Source organism: Globicephala melas, chromosome 2 (genome assembly GCF_963455315.2).
Source record: "Globicephala melas chromosome 2, mGloMel1.2, whole genome shotgun sequence".
NCBI classification, from domain to species: domain Eukaryota; kingdom Metazoa; phylum Chordata; class Mammalia; order Artiodactyla; family Delphinidae; genus Globicephala; species Globicephala melas.
This window is the reverse complement of record NC_083315.2, coordinates 6,406,151-6,424,415: the sequence shown is the minus strand read 5'-3', so window position 1 is coordinate 6,424,415 and position 18,265 is coordinate 6,406,151. Positions and strand designations below refer to the sequence as shown.

The 18,265-nt window shown below is 41.1% G+C and overlaps 1 pseudogene; it reads left to right on the top strand.

The window, feature by feature from the left end:
* Positions 1-15,476: 15,476 nt before the first annotated feature.
* Positions 15,477-15,865, top strand: LOC115839958 (small ribosomal subunit protein uS8-like; annotated as a pseudogene).
* The last annotated feature ends 2,400 nt before the right edge of the window (positions 15,866-18,265 follow it).

The window sequence follows — 18,265 nt, the reverse complement described above, 5'->3', positions numbered from 1 at the left end:
TGTGGGAGACCTTGAGACTGGGAAATAACCTCAACTCCATGCTGAAATGTGTCAATTCATCACATTGTAGGCAAGTCTTATGTTGAAATGGAACACCTAAATAGGTAGAAAGTAATGGGGGGGGGTGAGGAATTGGGAGATTGGGATTGACATATATACACTATTGATACCTGGTATAAAATAGATAACTAATGAGAACCTACTGTATAGCACAGGGAACTCTGCTCAGTGCTGTGTGGTGACCTAAATGAGAAGGAAATCCAAAACAGAGGGGATATATGTATATCTCTAGGTGATTCACTTTGCTGTACAGTATAAACTAACACACTATTGTAAAGCAACGATACTCCAATAAAAATTATTTTTAAAAAAGTATTTTGAGTTAAAAAATCCAGCCTTTTCTCAAGTCTTTATGAGGGCATGTTTCAAAAGATTTACAAAGATAACATAAGCAATCATCATCTCTATTTGTTTAAATTAATAAAGTGCAATTAAAAACAAAAAGAAAGTGATAGCATAATCCTAGATATACACTTGGTCCACATACCAACTTACCAGACAGAAGTAGCTCAATATTATAAAATGTGTTGATTTGTATAAATCAGCACATCACCAGGGTATCCCCTTTTGCTACTGGCTCGCTTTTTGATATTTCTAGCATGTTCCTTATTTTTAATTCAAGATAGGGGTAGACCAGGAAAGAAAATTCTACTTATTGCCACATAATTGGATACATATAGTTGTCCGTTTCTTCTAAAACACACTTGTTCTTGATTTATACAACAAGCCTATATTCTTAATAGTGTCACTTTCCACTGTACAGATGAGGGCATTAAGGTTCAGAGAGGTACAAGCATATACAAAGTTACAGAGCAAGTAAGTGGTGTGATTTGAACCCAGGACCAGCAGATGCCAAAACAGTTCCTCATACTCTTAGGTCTATAAGTATGTTTTTGTAAGTTATGGCAATAATGAGAAGTCACCTTTCTGAAGTAGCAAGCTCTTCTGGGCTGGCCCTTTGAGCATGCCCATGAGTCATGATTGAGACGTGGCATAATGTAGCAGTGTGTTAAGAGGTCTCAGAAAAGGGTTTGGTGGTACCTTGGTATTCAAAGAGCGGAGGGGAAGCAAACTTACCTGAAGCTCTTTGACCTCCCTGGGAGACCAAGAGCCTGGGAGAGTAGTAAATCTTCCAAGAAGTCAGAAAAAAAAAAAATCTGCAATAATTACAGGGACAGAATAGGTCTGCATAGGTGTCTTGCACATTGCACTGTTCTGACATGTGGGAACCATGCCAATCAGTAAAATTTGGGGTGCAGTCAGAGAAACACATGGACAGTGACAGGTCTTATGCTGAATGAGAAGTTTGACATTTTAAAGGTCTACTAGCACTGATTTATTTGTCAGAAAAGCAAGTCTGGGTATTGTTTGTCATGCATGTGAGTGAGTACGTGTGTATGTTTAATACTGAGTGTGTGAGTACGTGAGTACGCATGTATATTTAATACTGAGAAAGGTATACATAGTTGTTTGCCTAAACAGAAAAGAAAAGAACCCAAAGGTCAAAGATGGAACAGATTTGGCCCAAACATTCCAAAAATACATAAGTAAAGAGTACCCTGGGGAAAAAAAATGCTCTCTGGGTTGTAGCCATGTATGAAGTACTTAAAAATAGAGATGTAACATTTAACCATTAGTGCATACTTTTTAACAGAAGACCAAATACATTTGTAACTTAATAACCAATTACTATTCCCCACTGTTTATTTTATTTCTTAACAATTTTTTAAAATATTTATTTCTTTAACTTATTTATTTTCTTAATTTTTTGGACTGTGTCGGGTCTTCGTTGCGGCACGGGGGCTTCTCTCTAGTTGTGGTGTGAGGGCTCCAGGGCATGTGGACTCTGTAGTTTGCAGCACGTGGGCTCAGTAGTTGAGGTGTGTGGGCTTAGGTGCCCCGCGGCATGTAGGATCTTAGTTCCCCGACCAGGGATCGAAGCTGCGTCCCCTGCCTTGGAAGGCAGAGTCTTTACCGTGGGACCACTGGGGAAGTCCCTCCCCACTATGTTTAAATCTGTTTCTTTATGTGATAAAAAGTGATCCTGCCTCCAAATCAAGAGCTAGGGGAGTCCCGATCTGATTGTTTCATTAATACAACCACAACTTCAATATGTTGAACCATTTGCAAAATAAGCCAGTGTAAAAACAATGTGTTCTTGAAGATTCCATCAGCTTTAAAAATGAATGCACCACAAATGGAAGGTAGTTTTTCAATCTCTTCTTGTATTTTGGGTAACTGAGGTGATCTCAGGGGTTTTTTGGTTTGTTTCTGGTTTGATTTTTTTTTTTGCCCAACTGGACTCAGAGTTTCTGCAATATTAGAAACCACTGATTAGTAAACACTGATCAATGAAACTTACTTTGGGCAAACAACTTTTAAATCTGTCAAGTGTCTCTGCTAGCATAAGCTTATGTCTGCAAATTTTCTCTTTCTGGTCCCTGGAGGATGAATCTCATTATAGTAAAATCTTTTTTTTTTCTTTTTGATAATTTTGTTTGTCATTCTCTTTTATGATTTCCCTTCGTGATTTTATTAGCCACTTTTAAGTTAAAAGTGCTGCAGCAGTGGCCCCCGTGCTGGCAGATGTTCAAGCACAGCCAGCAGTTGGTTCAGCTGAAGGAAAATTCCCACCAGACTCTGACTCGATCTCTTTTTAGAATGAGCCTTTTAAAAACAACTCTGCTTTAAACAAAAATAAAAATAAATAAAACAATTCCTTCTCTAAAAAAGGAAGGTAACTGAGGCCAATGATGTTCTTCCAGAACCTGGACATCCGAGGATAAACCTTCCTGAGAGCCAAAGACCCCAGGCAGCTGAGCTTATACGCAAGACCTTGATTGACAGATTTTAATTAGGGCCAGTTCACTGCAGAATCTTGAAAAACCTACACACGTCTGATGGGTTGGCCACAGTGACTAAAGCGAACTTCCATGGGGAAAAGCTCACAACATCTTAGTTGTAAATGTGGAGTCTAGCAGTTGGGAAGTGCAGTTCTCCAAAAGCTTATGTTTGAGTCCAGTGCCTAGGAGGCTGTGGGAATATATTCGAGGGGTTTTATTATTGTTAAATTTCAATAGGGTGTTAGGGTGCAGGGCCTCAAACTCTGGTGCTGTGGAAAGAGAGTCACTTAAGAGGAGTGAGGCATTCTCCCCACCTGTGCACGTGCCAGGCGTCTTAATTCATTCAGGCAGCCGTTAAGTAAATACCATAGACTGGGCGGCTTACTTCTCATTGTATTCTCACATGGCAGAAAGGGGGTGAGAAAGTCCTCTGGGGTTCCTTTTGTAAGGCACTAATTCCATCATGGGGCTCCACCCTCATGACCTCCCAAAGGTCCCACCTCCCAATACTATCACATTGGGGGTTGGGATTTCAACATATGCATGGGGGCGGGGGGGGCGGGCTGGACACAAACACTGACCCCATTGCACCAGGACTTGAAAGCAGAGGCTTTTGTGAACACAATCCTGCAGGCATCTCTGTGGACCCAGGACGAGGGTAAATAGTTGTGGGTTCCAGGGGGAGACAGCAGCTGTGGCCTTTGGAGGCCCTTGGAGGATGCTGAAGGACTCCGGCGAGACACAAAGGTCTCCTACAAATAGGTGGGGGAGTCACAGAGGAGTCCTCCACTTATGGGAGGAGATGAAGGCTGGAGCATCTGATTGGTGATCTGAGTGTGTTTTCTTTTTTCTTTTTTTTTTAAATTTTATTTATTTATTTTTGGCTGTGTTGGGTCCTTGTTGCTGCGCCTGGGCTTTCTCTAGTTGCGGCGAGCGGGGGGCTACTCTTCGTTGCGGTGTGCGGGCTTCTCATTGCAGTGGCTTCTCTTGTTGCGGAGCACAGGCTCTAGAGTGCAGGCTCAGTAGTTGTGACACATGGGCTTAGTTGCTCCGCGGCATGTGGGATCTTCCTGGACCAGGGCTCGAACCCGTGTTTCCTGCACCGCCAGGCGGATTCTTAACCACTGCCCCACCAAGGAAGCCCTCTGAGTGTGTTTTAAACCCCAAACTAGGTTGCTGTGTTTATTCCACGGTGGGAAGATGCTAGGAGGGTGTCTAGGACTGCCCTCTAGTGTCTGTGACCCTATTAAAGCGTGTGAGATTTTCTTGTGAAAAAATGGTGACATTTAGATGACCTTTTCATTACAAAGTTCCCAAATTTGAGTTGGTCTCTCTCACGTTTATCACCATCTTTATTTCCTTGTGGTAGCTTTGCAAATCAGGTAAAAAGGGAAAAAGAAGAGAGAAAATAAGGAGAGAAGGAAGGAAAGAAGGGAGGAGGGAGGGTAGGAAAGAATTTCCCCATAAAAACAGTATTTCATATTTTCCCAGCTAGCTATTAATCAAATCAGATTTCCATGTCACTCGTGCAAGGACTCTATTCCACTCAATCTCACTGGCCTACCTAACTTTTCTATTTGTTTATTCCTTCTTTTTATCCCGTCAACAAATATGAGCGCCAACTATGTCTTAGGTACTGTGCCAGCCCTGGAGATACGCTTGTGAATTTAAGAGATACAGTTCTTCCCTTCCTGGAGCTTATGATGCAGTGAGGAGATGGCAACCTGATAAGAATAGAATTAAGTGGGTGAGTGCCAGGAGCAAAACTAACAGGGGGTGGTTAGAGAAGAATGGGTGTGGGGAAGGTTTTAGGAGAGCACTTACCTCCGAAGAACATGGCCACATGATCAACCAAAGAATAAAATGGACTATTAATGATGCAACTTTAAAAAAAGATGAGGTTGTTACTCTGCTCACACCGACATGGAAAACAAGGGACCCTATGGCTTGGGGTCCCTTGGGGCCCCTGACTTAGAAAAGTTCAATCTTAGCAGAATTCATCTGTGCTAAGACATGGAACCAAGTCAGGACATTTAGAGCCCCTATAGAATGCCATACGCCTCCTATGGTATCCATGCATTTTGTCATCTGTGTAACTTACATTCAAAGGCTTCCTGCTTACCATGACAGTTAAGTTATCTGTACCCATGACCTTGATCACTTTAATTCTCTCTGTGCAGGAATGCCCTAGTCTGTTTCCAGGGTTAGCAGTCTTCTTTTTTTTTTTTTTTTAACATCTTTATTGGAGTATAATTGCTTTACAAGGGTGTGTTAGTTTCTGCTTTATAACAAAGTGAATCAGCTATACATAAACATGTATCCCCATATCCTCTCCCTCTTGAGTCTCCTTCCCACCCTCCCTATCCTGCTCCTCTAGGTGGTCAACAAGCACCGAGCTGATCTCCCTGTGCTATGCGGCTGCTTCCCACTAGCTATCTATTTTACATTTTGTTGTGTATATATGTCCATGCCACTCTCTCACTTCTTCCCAGCTTACCCTTCCCCTCCCCGTGTCCTCAAGTCCATTCCCTATGTCTGCGTCTTTAGGGTTAGCAGTCTTTGAGAGAACAATTTGAAGGCTGGAAGTGAATTTCTTGTCTTCTACTTAGATTGCTTGAAACGTGACTAATTGACTTAAGTTGACCTTTCTGGTTTTTATTGTTTTGACTTATTAAAAAATGTGTCCTTTTCCCAGAGGCCTCTGGGCACATGCACAAAAAACTAGAAATATGACAAGTTAAATTAAAACCAGAAGATGAAAGTTAAAACACTCTCATAAAAGAAAAAGAAAGATGCCAAGTAGCATTTCTGGAGGGAGAAAACTAAACCAAATGGATTAAGCTTAGCCATTTTTCAACTGGTTTGCAAGGAGGACTTGTTCAATGTAGATGTTAGAGTGACTTCCTATGAAATCCCTGAAAAACCTGTGCCACTATGCATTTTCATACCAAATCATGGAGATAATGGTAATCCCAGGGAGAGAAGGGCTCTAAAACTTAATTCTTTTTATAGTGATGTTAAGATCGCTGTCTAGCCCTTAGTCACAGTGTGATCTCATTCACGTGAATCTCACTCTTGGGAGGTGAGAGATTAGCTCTAAACACTGTTAACATTTCTCTACTGAACTCTAATCCTTGCTGTCAGCTCAGTCCTATGATTCTGTTTAGAAACGATTGCTGCTCATACGTGCAGAGACAGTAGGTATTAAGAACATGGGTTCTGGAGCCAGATATATGGGTCCATAGCTCAGCTTTGTCACTTAGCTGTGTGACCATGGGCAAGTTACTTACCATCTCTGTTTCCCCAACTGTAAAATGAAGATACTAACAGTATATCATATGGAGTTGTGAGGACTAAATGAGTTAAAATACATCAACCTATGAGGGTCCATATGAAAAGCATTATGAGTGTTAGTCATTATTATTACTTACACTTCGGATTGCTTATGGAGTACTCATGGAATTATGTAATCTTTCCTTTCACTTATCCACATGTGCTTGCCCTTCACTGGGGACCTTGGGTCCTGCTGTCTTAGTTGATCCTTCTCAATTAACATTCCTTTGGGCAATATCAGGTTGTAGAGAGGTTACCAAATAATTCTGAGTATTTTCTGGATAAGAAATGATGTTTGAGGAATATTAGTTTGACAGCTTTGTAAATGAGGGAGAAATAGAGAATAGTAGTTACATAAATATATTAGTCTACTTGTGAAAAAATAAAGGTCAGAATTAGGATGGTGCAATGCAGTGGGGATGGGTAGTGAAAAGTTTTTGTTTTAGTGCTTTTTATATGTGTAGTTGTGATTTTCTTTTTATTTATACTTCATGAGGTATAGAACTTCTTGAACCTGTGGGTTAATATCTTTCATCTTTAAAAAAATTCTCAGTTATTATCTCTTCAAGTATTCCTTCTTTCCCACTGTCTCTCTCATCTTCTTTCGAGACTCCAATTAGTGTATGTTTGACCTTCTCACAGTAGAGCCTCTATTGTTATTTTATGTTGATATTTTCCATCTGTTTTGTTCTACATGTATCATCTTAATATTTTTCTTGTGATTTATCTACCAGTTCACTGATTAGCTCTATAATTGTGACTAATCTGCTACTAAATTGGTCCATCAAATTCTAAAATTTGGTTAGTGTACCCTTAAGTTAAAGAATTGCCATAGGTTATTTTATTTTTATAGTTTCCAGTTCACTGTCAAAGATCTCAATCTTGGTTTTTGTTTTATTAAACATTTTTGGAGTTATTTTAAAGATTGTGTCTGTTAACTTCATTATGTGAATTATGGGGGAGGGGTTTATTTATATCATCTGTTGTTTCTCTTGTGTTTTGATCACATTATCTTGTTTACTTGGTGCCTTTCAAATAAGAACATATTAAAAAAATTAAATGCCAGGGTATCATATATGAAAAACTACACAAGTAACTTGAGCCCTGCAGTGATGTCCTCTTCATTCAAATAGTATTTAACGCTTATTTTTGGCAGGTGACTATGAGCAGTCATACCACGCACTCATTTTAATCATTTTCCAGAGATTGAGATGACTTGAAGCTGAGCTTCAGTCCCTGGGAGGGCCAATCTATTTCCAATTCCTCCTTAGAGTATAGACGTTCAATGGCAAATATGGAGTATTTGCCATTGAACAACCTCTTTGCAAGACCATGGATTACGATTTTTGTTCCCTTCGTCCCATTAAGTTCTATCCACCCCAGCCTCTCAGTATTCCATTTCATTAGAGGAATAGAAAATTATTCTAGGGAAAAATGGCTCCAGATATTGACTACCCTCTCTGAATTTCCTTCTTCTATTGGTCACTGGCTTGACAATTCCTTAATGACTTATAAATGCTCCTATGTCTTTAAGACTATCGAAAGATACTTTGTCAATATTTTATTTTAAAAAAAATTTAATTAATTTTTATTGAATGTTGAGTTAGTTTCTGCTGTACAGCAAAGTGAACCTATTCCCATATAGGTCGTTACAGAGTATTGAATAGAGTTCCCTATGCTATACAGTAGGTTCTTATTAGTTATCTATTTTATATATAGTAGTGTGTATATATCAATCCCAATCTCCCAGTTTATGCCCCTCTCTTCCCCCTTGGTAACCATAAGTTTGTTTTGTATATCTGTGACTCTATTTCTGTTTTGTAAATAGATTCATTTATACCATTTTTTTTTTTAGATTCCACATATAAGCAATATGGTATTTTTCTTTCTTTGTCTCCTTTGTCAATATTTTAAAATTATACTTAGCCGTAGGGTTAGTCTGAAATATCTAGTCTGGTATTATCAGAGTTTGAATCTGGATAATTAGGATAAACTATGGTACTACTCCTTTTAGAAATGTAAAAATCTAATGTTGGGAGAATTCCCTGGCAGTCCAGTGGTTAGGACTTGGAGCTTTCACTGCCATGGGGGCGGGTTGAATCCCTAGTTGGGCAACTAAGATCCCACCAGCCACGTAGCACAGCCAAAAAAAAAAAAAAATTCCAATGTGGGACTCAGTTTAGGGAAAAGAATTTAGCTTAAAATATTTCAAATTTGAAGTAATATCTATATACCCATTTAGAGTTGTCCAATAGCTAGTTTGAAATACAGGACAGAATCTTCATAAATAAGTCAACTTATTCTTGCATTGGATTTTGCATGTGGAGAAAACTACTTACCAAAGTAGTTTTTGTGCAATTATCTCTTGCTCAAAAGTCCAAATTGCAGACATAATAGGTGGCCCATGATATGATAAGGGGTTACTAATATTTATTGATCATGAGCTTTATGGTTTGCTTTGTGCTTTATGTACATAATCTCTTAACATATTTTTAAATATTCCATTTTAAAAATAAGGAAACCTAAACTTTATGGGGTTAAGTAACTTGCAGGAGGTTACTTGTCTGGTAAGTGGTGAAACCTGATGATAAATCACAGGATTTCTGTCTGATTCCCAAGAACTTACCTTTTCTATCAACCTATTTCTCCTTTTTAGGTTTGGGACAAGACACTATATCAGACTCTGAAAAGTCAACATAAAAAGCACTAAAAGAACTGCTACTGCCGAGAGGGCCTAGAGGCAATAGCACTCAACAGCAACAAGCAAACCCAGGAACCAGATCTGGGTTTCTGATACCATTGTCCAATAGAAGGAATTCAGCTGCTTTGGAGAAACAGCTGATTCTAAGGCTGGAGCATGTAATATACAAGATGAACCTGGGGTACCTTGTAGCACAGAAAATAAGGAAATGCTCAAAAACCAAACTGATGGGATATGTCAAGGGGACACAAGAGTCAGCTGAAAGAGCTCCCACAGGCTACTTGAAGAGCAAAATAAATAATATAGTATTGGATTATAACCCAAAGTCTAAAATAAATAATTCTGAGCCCTGTTATGGGCTGAATTGTATCCTCCCCCCCAAAATTATTTGCTGAAGCCCTAACCCCCGGTGATACTATATTTGGAAATAGGGCCTTTAAGGAAGTAAATAAGGCTAAATGAGGTCATAAGGGTGGGATCCTAGTCCCGAAGGACTAGTGCCCTTTTAAGAGGAAGAGACACCAGAAATCCTTCTCTCTTGGTATGTGCACAGTGAGGATATGGTGAGAAGGTAGCCATCTGTAAACTGAGGAGAGAGGTCTCATCAGGAACCAACCCTCCTATTACCTAGATCTTAGAGTTCCAGCCTCCAGAACAGCAAGAAAATTAATTTCTATTATTGAAGCCACCCAGTCTATGGTATTTTGTTATGGCAGCCCTAGTAGACTAATGCAAGTCCATACTAATATAAATGACTGAATATACAGATAAGTGGGGAGAAGAGGCAAATTCCTATACATTAGAATTTTTAAAAAATGTATGTGGATACTGCCCCCTTGAGGAGGTAGAGCACAACTCCCTACACTGTGTGCAGTGACTTTCTTCCAATGATACAGTATGGAAAGGGGGTAAAAGTACAGATTAACATCATCAGTGGTAATTCATGTTGATAATGTACCCTTGATATGACGTAGTGAGAACGGCACTTTACCTCCCCCAAACTATAATCCCAGTCGAAGCAAAAGAAAAACATCAGACAAACCCAAATTGAGGGCCACTTCACAGAATTTCTCCAAAGTGTCCAGGTCACCCAAAAGAAGCAAAGTCTAAAACTGTCACAGTTTAATGGATCCTAAGGAGACATGATGACTAACTGTGACGTGAGACCCTGGATGGAATCCTGGAGCAAGGCACTAGGTAAAAACTAAAGACATCTGAATAAGGTATGAGCTTCAGTTAATAACAATGTGTCAATATTGGTTCATTAGTTATGATTAATGAACATATTCATGTTAGATCTTAACAGGGGATACTGGGCACAGGGTATATATGGAAACTACCTGTACTTTTTTTTTTTTTTTTTTGGTAAGCTTGCTGTAAATCTAAAGCTATTCTAAACTAAACAGTGTATTTAAAACAAAAATGTGAAATGGTGCATTTATTATGTCTTCCACACGACTTCTGTTTTATATAGTTTCTCTGAATATTCCAAAGTGAATATTCACTTACTTTGTGTTGGGAGCAGAGTTTAGCTTAGTTTTGTTTCTTCTCACTGAGCAGGGCCCATGTGTAGTCCATATTCTGCCACATCTTGGTAGAAGCCCAGCTGATAAAGATTTGGGGGAGAGGGGAAGGGGGAGGATCAAAATTGAGCATGTTTATCTGCACGAATAAGGAATTCTTGTAGGTATTTTTTAAAGATTCATGTGAGTCCTCATGTTTGAAACATCTTCGCAGTTGTATTCTTCTCTCTCTTTCAATTTTTTTTCTCTTTCTGTAGACAATATCTGAAAATCCCTGAAAAAAAGACATGCTTTTAGATGTTTTGGATTAAATTCTCTATTGTCTTTTTCCTTTGAATCCTCTTGTTCTCTTTTCCCACAGAGAAACTCCCCGATTTTTTCATTTTATTTTAAGATTATGTTACTGAACCAGATGATACAGTTTCATCCTTTGCTTCTCAGGCTTAAAAAGAAAGAAAGAAAGAAAAAATGCCCGTGCTGTGGGATTTAGCAAACACTTCTCTCTTCTCTTCCAGACCCTGTCAGCTGCACTTTTCCAACCGCAGTCAAAGTGGCTCTACAACTCCAAACCCTGTTCCTCCTGGATTTTCGTGCTGGCCGTCAACCAAGAACTGGCTCCAGCTGTACTGGCCTCTAATTTGCTTAACTCTTTCCTCTTCTTTACTCCTATGTTGAGAGTTAGAGGCGGAGGAAAGGAGATTCATTCATTCTTCCCACAAGTATTTATCGGACACCTATTATATGCCAGCCACTGGGGTTACAGCAGTGAATAAGGCAGGCGAGGTCCCTGCCCATAGAAGCCACATTGTGAAGGATGGGTAACATCATGGCGCACTTATTATTGCTACAAGATTTATTTGCATGTGTGCTTTCATTTAGTGCTGATGATGTAGGCACTACTGTCATCCTCATTTACCGAGACACAGATGCCAATTGACTTACCCAATATCATGCAGCTAGTAAGTGACGGAGACACAATTTAAATCAAAGGACTCAGATTCCAGAACGCTTGGATTCCTAACCGTGATAATATTGATAAAATTGTTCTTTTGTGTAGATAAATACGGTCCTATTTCTATCTTTCTCTTTCGACTCTAAAAAAAAATTAAATGCTGCTTCTAAACAATATCTGTAGTCTCATGACAATTCGAAAAAGAAAAAGCAGTTTTTTTCTTTTTTTTTTTTTTTTTTGAAGAAAATGGTGCCGTTGGCATGCAATAGTTGCTTTTGTAGCATCCATCACCTCTCCCATTTCTAGGTGAACCACAGCCCCCCGCCCCCACCCCATTGCAGAGTATCCAGGTGGTTCAGGTGGGCTGAACCCAGCAGGAACTCTACGGTGAGGCTCTGACTGGCGTAAGCCAAACAGCCTGTGCCTCTTTCCGGCCATGTGATTGGTGGGGGGATGAAGCTCGTGCCCCAGGCATAAACCAATCAACGCCTGGCATTCTAATAGCTACTATGATTCGTTCAGGTTTATAGAACGAGAGATGCGAGGTGAGGCGCTTTCTCCTCCAGGTTAGGGAAGAGGTGGTACGTAACCCCAGTTGCTGGCAGCCATCCTGGAGTAGGAAACTGAAAGCACAGATAAACGGAGCTAAAGTTCTAAGTCCACCGCGTCTGATGTCTTCCTCACTCCTCGACTTTTCAGGTACGTGAGTCCTAAATACTCTTTATTAAGTCACTTTGACTTGGAGTTTCTTTTAGTTTCATTCAAAATCGTGCCATCTGACAGATGATTTCTTATATTAGGCATATAAACCTAAACATTTAAGTAGACCTTTAAAGAACACATTTCACAAGAAACTAAAACAAGCAAACAGAAAACTCCACTGAATTATCCAAAGGGCTTCAGACGTCCAGAGAACATTTGCAGACAAATTTGGATCTCTGATTTATGTGGAAAAAAAAAAAAAAGTAAAGTACGCCTAGACCTGGGATTCCTTTGTTTTACACGTGAAGATAATCAAGATTGAGGTTAATAGCTTGGGCCCAGATGCAACAGATGCTCAGTTAATTGGCCCTCGCTATACTGGGTTCACGTTTTAGCACACAATTGTCTTGGATTTTGTTGCTAAAAACACTCCTGTTTTTGCCAAACAACACTGTTTTGGAGGTTTGCCACCACAAACACAGAGCTTGCTGTGATGAAGATTTGTGCGTTTGGCGGGACCACGAGATTATAATAGTGTGAGAGGCAAGACAAACCTGTATGTCTTCAATTAGTCATACATTATCCAGCAGATTTAAAACAGCGGCTTCATTCTCATTAACTAGCAGCTAAGAGTGGAGATACTAGTGAAGCGATTTAAGACCTGAAAATGCACGGGGAGTTACGTTCTGTCTGAGTGTGTACACTTCCAAGGACATTCTCTCCATGTCCAACTTAATGTTCTACAGAGATCTTAGCCTCTAAGGACACAAGGCCAAAGCTAATTAGGAATCCGTTGAGATGTAGCCCAGTAAGGCTCAACTTTTACCAAATTGGGAAGATGGCAGTCAGGAGAAAGGTTAGTTCTCTAATCAGAGACAACCCATGATGCCTTCAGCTTCCCTGTTAGCTTAGTTGGCCCAAGAAGGCTCTGTGGGATAGCACAGTGAAAATGGCAGCTCTCCGCTCTGCTCTTAGAACAAAATATTAAGAAAATAGAAACCTGCCTGGCAGTGGAAAAAGATGGTTAGAAGATTTTACCTTCCATTTTTATTTCTTTTAATGTTAACTTCTGTATCTGACACCTGGGCCACAGATAGGCTTCAGTCATATATTTATTCCCACAGGAATAAAATAAACCTGCATCTCGGCCCTGTTCTAGTAAAACTAAAGAGGGTGCAACTCGTGTCTATGAACAAATGTGACTCCCTCTGAAAGCAGCACCTGGGCTCTGAACACACGGTGCTACCAAAGCCAGTGTTTATGGGTTGTGTGGAACTTGGACCGTATTTTTTGATAGGAACAAATGGGATTAGCCCAAAGGCCAGCCCACCTGGTTTGCTCATAATGGCTTCATAAGGGAACCGTCTGTTACAAAACCCAATCACGGTGTTAACGGTGCTTCTGGCGGGAAATGGTTCAGACCACACTTGGGTTGCCGTCCTTCTCTCTGGCAGCAGTGGGCTTGGGGTCCTCCTTGGCTGTTGCATAGGGACACAGAGTTGGTTGAACTCTGGAGAAGGTTGTTGATGGGTGGGAATAGGCAAGGACTCAAGTATGGAAGCAAATAGGATTGAGGGGTTGTGAAAGAGAAGACGAGAGAGTGAGGGGATGAGAAGGTTGGAGGCTCCTAACAGCATAAGCCCTAAGGTCTCTGCTTATGACTTGTCTCCTTTTCAAAAAATTCTTATCTTTGAGGACAGTATCAGGGTTGCAGATTTTTCCTAAGGTCACCTCATAGACAAAGGAAATGATGGGGCATTAGTTACATTTAAAGAATTGGGGTTTCCAGGGAATCTTGACATAAGCCTGGGCTCTTCTAACACAGTTGTTACCAATCAGGGTTCTTGGCCTCCTTAATCAATAGAAATTGATCAGAGGCCAGACAAGAAATTCAGGCAAGGCTTTATTAGGGCCCCTGCTGCAGCAGAGGGGAGTGAGGACAAGCAACAAGTTCCCTTGCTGAGGGAGGCAGGCTGGTTCCCTATATGGGGTGAGGGTAGGGATGGGTCCAGGGGTCGGGCCGGAAGGGTGGCTTAGGTGTTTTGCCCACCACTTTGTGGTGTTGAGTGCAGGGGCCATGCCCAGTACCCTGCTTTTGCTCCCGACACCTTGTTTTTGCTCCCGGCTCTTCAGAAGTGGCAGTTGGGCTTTTTTTGGTCTTTTTGTATCTTTTGGCCAGAATTTGCCCCAACTGTGCACGCACACAGTTATTTTTAGTCCCTTATAGTTTACTTGTGTTTTGTAGCTCGAGGAGACATTTGTCCAGGGGCAAGCATTGCAGCACTGCAGCAAAGGGCCCCAGGCCTGTCTCACAATGAACTATAGAATTCTGATTTTATTGAACACCTCCTCAGAGTTTCGTGTATTGGACTTTTCAGCAGTTACGGCCATCAGAAAGAAAAGTCAAAATTGAATAGATGTCAGACTTTACCCCGACATGGACATCACTGTAACCAAGGCCTCATTATAATTTCATCTTATTCAAGGCAAAACAAATTCAGCTGCTTGTTGACATGTGAGCACAGTTCAAATTTTATTTTTATTTGTCAATTTTAATTTAGTTCCATTTTTATGTCCGGAAGTACGCATTAATTTTTGCATAGAAAACACAACTACACATCTTTTAAATGGTTGGTCTGTGTGAACAAAAACCATCTACAGTGAAATATATAAACTTGGGAGAAAGTTTCATGTCCCCCAAATCGTCAGGATTCGTTGCCCCTACAAGAATGAAAGTACAGGCATTAATTTGGGGTCCACTTTATAGTTAGTTGTAATGTGATGAGTGGCTTTTGAGAGGAGCTGGAGAGCTTTCAGCATTCAAACGGTGATTGTAGGGCTTATTCATTGGAAAGCACTAAATGTGTCAGTTCCTGTTTCAAGATGACAAATGCAAATTTTACATATACTTGTGGGGGTTTTTTAAGTTTGAATTTTTATTTCTTAACTTGATTGAAGTGTAGTTGATTTGCAATGTCATGTTAATTTCTGCTGTACAGCAGAGTGATTCAGTTATATATATACATATATATATGCACACACATTCTTTTTCATATTCTTTTCCATTATGGCTTATCACGGGATATTGACTATAGTTCCCTGTGCTCTACAGTAGGACCTTGTTGTTTACTTGTGGGGTTTTAACCTATGACTTAGTTTATGAAAGGGAAATATAGTTGTAAATGTATAATATTTATATATAACATATATTTGTATATAAAATTATAATATTCATATTATAGGTATTATTTAAGCTGATAAGAATCCCTGATTATTAAATTATTATTTCTTGCTATGACACTTGGTCCAGGTTATCGTTAATGAAAAAGTGTCGCTTTCCGCCATCTTTCCGTGTCACTGTCATGGTGCCCATGAAGGTCCTGGCAGATACTCTCAAGAGCATCAATGATGCTGAAAAGAGAGGCAAACCCCAGGTTCTCATTAGGCCATCCTCCGAAGTCATCATGCAGTTTCTAACTGTGATGGTGAAGCATATGGTTACGTTGGCGAGTTTGAAATCTTTGATCACAGAGCTGGGAAAATTGTTGTGAACCTCACAGGCAGGCTAAACTGGTGTGGAGTGATCAACCCCAGATTTGATGTGCAATTCAAAGATCTGGAAAAATGGTAGAATAACCTGCTCCCTTCACGTCAGTTTGATTTCACTGTACTGCCAACCTCAGCTGGCATCATGGACCATGAAGCAATATGAAAACACACAGGAGGGAAAATCCTGGGATTCTTTTTCTAGGGATGTAATACATCTGTGCACATAAAATGCCTCAGTGGACACACACACACAGAGACACACACAAAGTATAATGTGTAAGCTCTTTAGAATTGGGAACTCTACCTTCCATGTTCTTTGAATCTCCTTAAGACCCAACCTCTTGCTCTCCATCTTTTTATATAAATCAGAACCTGTTCTATATCCCGGCAGTGTAAGTACTCACTCGAGGTCTGGTTATCTTTCTTTACTCTGGTCTTCTTATCACCTCCACCTGCTCAATATTCTAGTTGTTCTCTTCAAGTGTTGCCTCTTTGTCAATATCAACTGTTAATCCTCTTAATTCTTTCTGATTTTCCAGTGTAATCAGCTTTGCTCACTTTACCAGCTTTCTGTTATCACAGGCTTCCTGAAATCCCCCCACGCTCCAGTCTCCTTGCAGGGCAAGAAAAAATTGAACATAAACATTTGATAGCCATCATCTGAGCACACTTTGTATGTGTCAGGCAATAGGATAGGTTCTGGGGACAAGATACAGTCTCTGTCCTCAAAGAGTTAAAATCCAGGCAGATTAAGCAGCCTGGTAGACTCTTCCAGGAACTTCTGTCTCTCTGCTAGGAAGGGAAAGGGCTGTTGTGAATGAATAGTTTGGGTGCTACCCACCCTGCCATGTTTACCTATCAAGTGTGCCCCAGAGCATTGTATGGTGCTAAGGAAATATGCCATTCCCCAGTCTCACTTCACAGAGGACCAAGCAGACGGGCAGAGGTGGTGGCCATTTGATAAATAAATTCATTTCAAAATTTAAACACTCCAAGAACATTCCAACTTTCCTACCAAAAAGTCCCATTCCTTTTTGACCACTGTGATGTGTGTCCATACTTACAGAAAGATTGCTTTGAACGTTATTTATTTATTTATTTATTTTTGCGGTACGCGGGCCTCTCACAGCTGTGGCCTCTCCCGTTGCGGAGCACAGGCTCCGGACGCGCAGGCTCAGCGGCCATGGCTCACGGGCACAGCCGCTCCGCGGCATGTGGAATTTTCCCAGACCGGGGCACGAACCCGCGTCCCCTGCATCGACAGGTGGACTCTCAACCACTGCGCCGCCAGGGAAGCCCTTGAACTTTATTTAATCGGCAAATCAGTCCACAGAAGTTTACTGAGCGGGGTTGTGATGCGCCAGGTTCTGGGGACACAGCAGAGAACAAAGCCAGGACCCTGCCCTCAGGAGTTCGCCAGCCATCAGGGAGAGAAGAGATGGGGGACCTGTTACAGCGTCACTGAGCTCATTTCTCTTAGGCTTGGTCTGATTTAGTTCATGTCATGTAAGTCTATAGATTGCTGGTTTGGTTCGCTCAGTGGAAGCAAACCTGGAACTCGGAACTTCCAAGCCTGCAGGGTGTGACAAGTCCCCTTAAAGTGGTTCACTCCGCAGCGGTAACAATGGCTTCTTCTCTGCTCTGCTGTTGATTTTACTGGCTTTGTGTGTGGATTGCTTTTCAGTAGAGAGACAGTGGGAACCTTAACTGCCCTGAACTGAGTCCCAAGGTCTCCTTTTGCCAAATTCTTCTACAAGATAGACCGTCTCCCGTTCGTTGTGTACTCCTGTGAAACTCATAAAGGTGGACATAATCCACAACGTGACTAAGTTTTTCTAGAGGGATTTTGATTTCTGGGGAAACCAATGGTAAACAGAAGCCTGGGGTACAGCCTTCAAAGCACTGAGAAGGCAAATATCTAAGCAGAGTGGGGTTTGAGCCGTGTCAGTCCACTCCTGGCCTCACCCTCGTACAGCCAACAATTCGCTCCTCCTTACTGAGGTCGTGACGTGTCCCTCCGTCCTCCTTCAGGACCCTATGCAAACGTGCGCTGGCAACAAGGACCTTCTTCAGATGGCACTATTAGTCTCTCTCGTTCTTTCTAACACTGTGACTTCCAGAGGGGATGAATACCATTCTGGCCAGGTGGTGTTCTGATGGATTGAGGGGGTCTATCTAGTTCTTTTAGCCACCGCTCTACAACGTGGGAAAGAAGGACACCCCTGTTACAGACTACCTGTGCCTGGTACTCTCTGATGCTTGAGGAGGGACAGTCTTCTAGGCTGATGAGGCTGCCCACTCGACGCTGTGATGGTTAATTTTATGCGTCCACTTGGCTGGGCTGTAGTGCCCAGATATTTGGTCAAACGCTACTCTGGGTGTGTCTGTGAGGGTGTTTTTCATGAGAGTAACATTTAAATGGATGGACTTTGAGTAAAGCAGGTTGCCCTCCATAATGTGGGTGGGCCTCACCTAATCAGTTGAAAGCCTGAATAGAACAAAAGATTGACTTCCCCCAAGCAAGAGGAAATTCTGCCAGCAGACAGCCTTTGGACTTGAACTGCAACACCAACTCTTCCTTGGGTCTCCAGAGTGTGAGCCC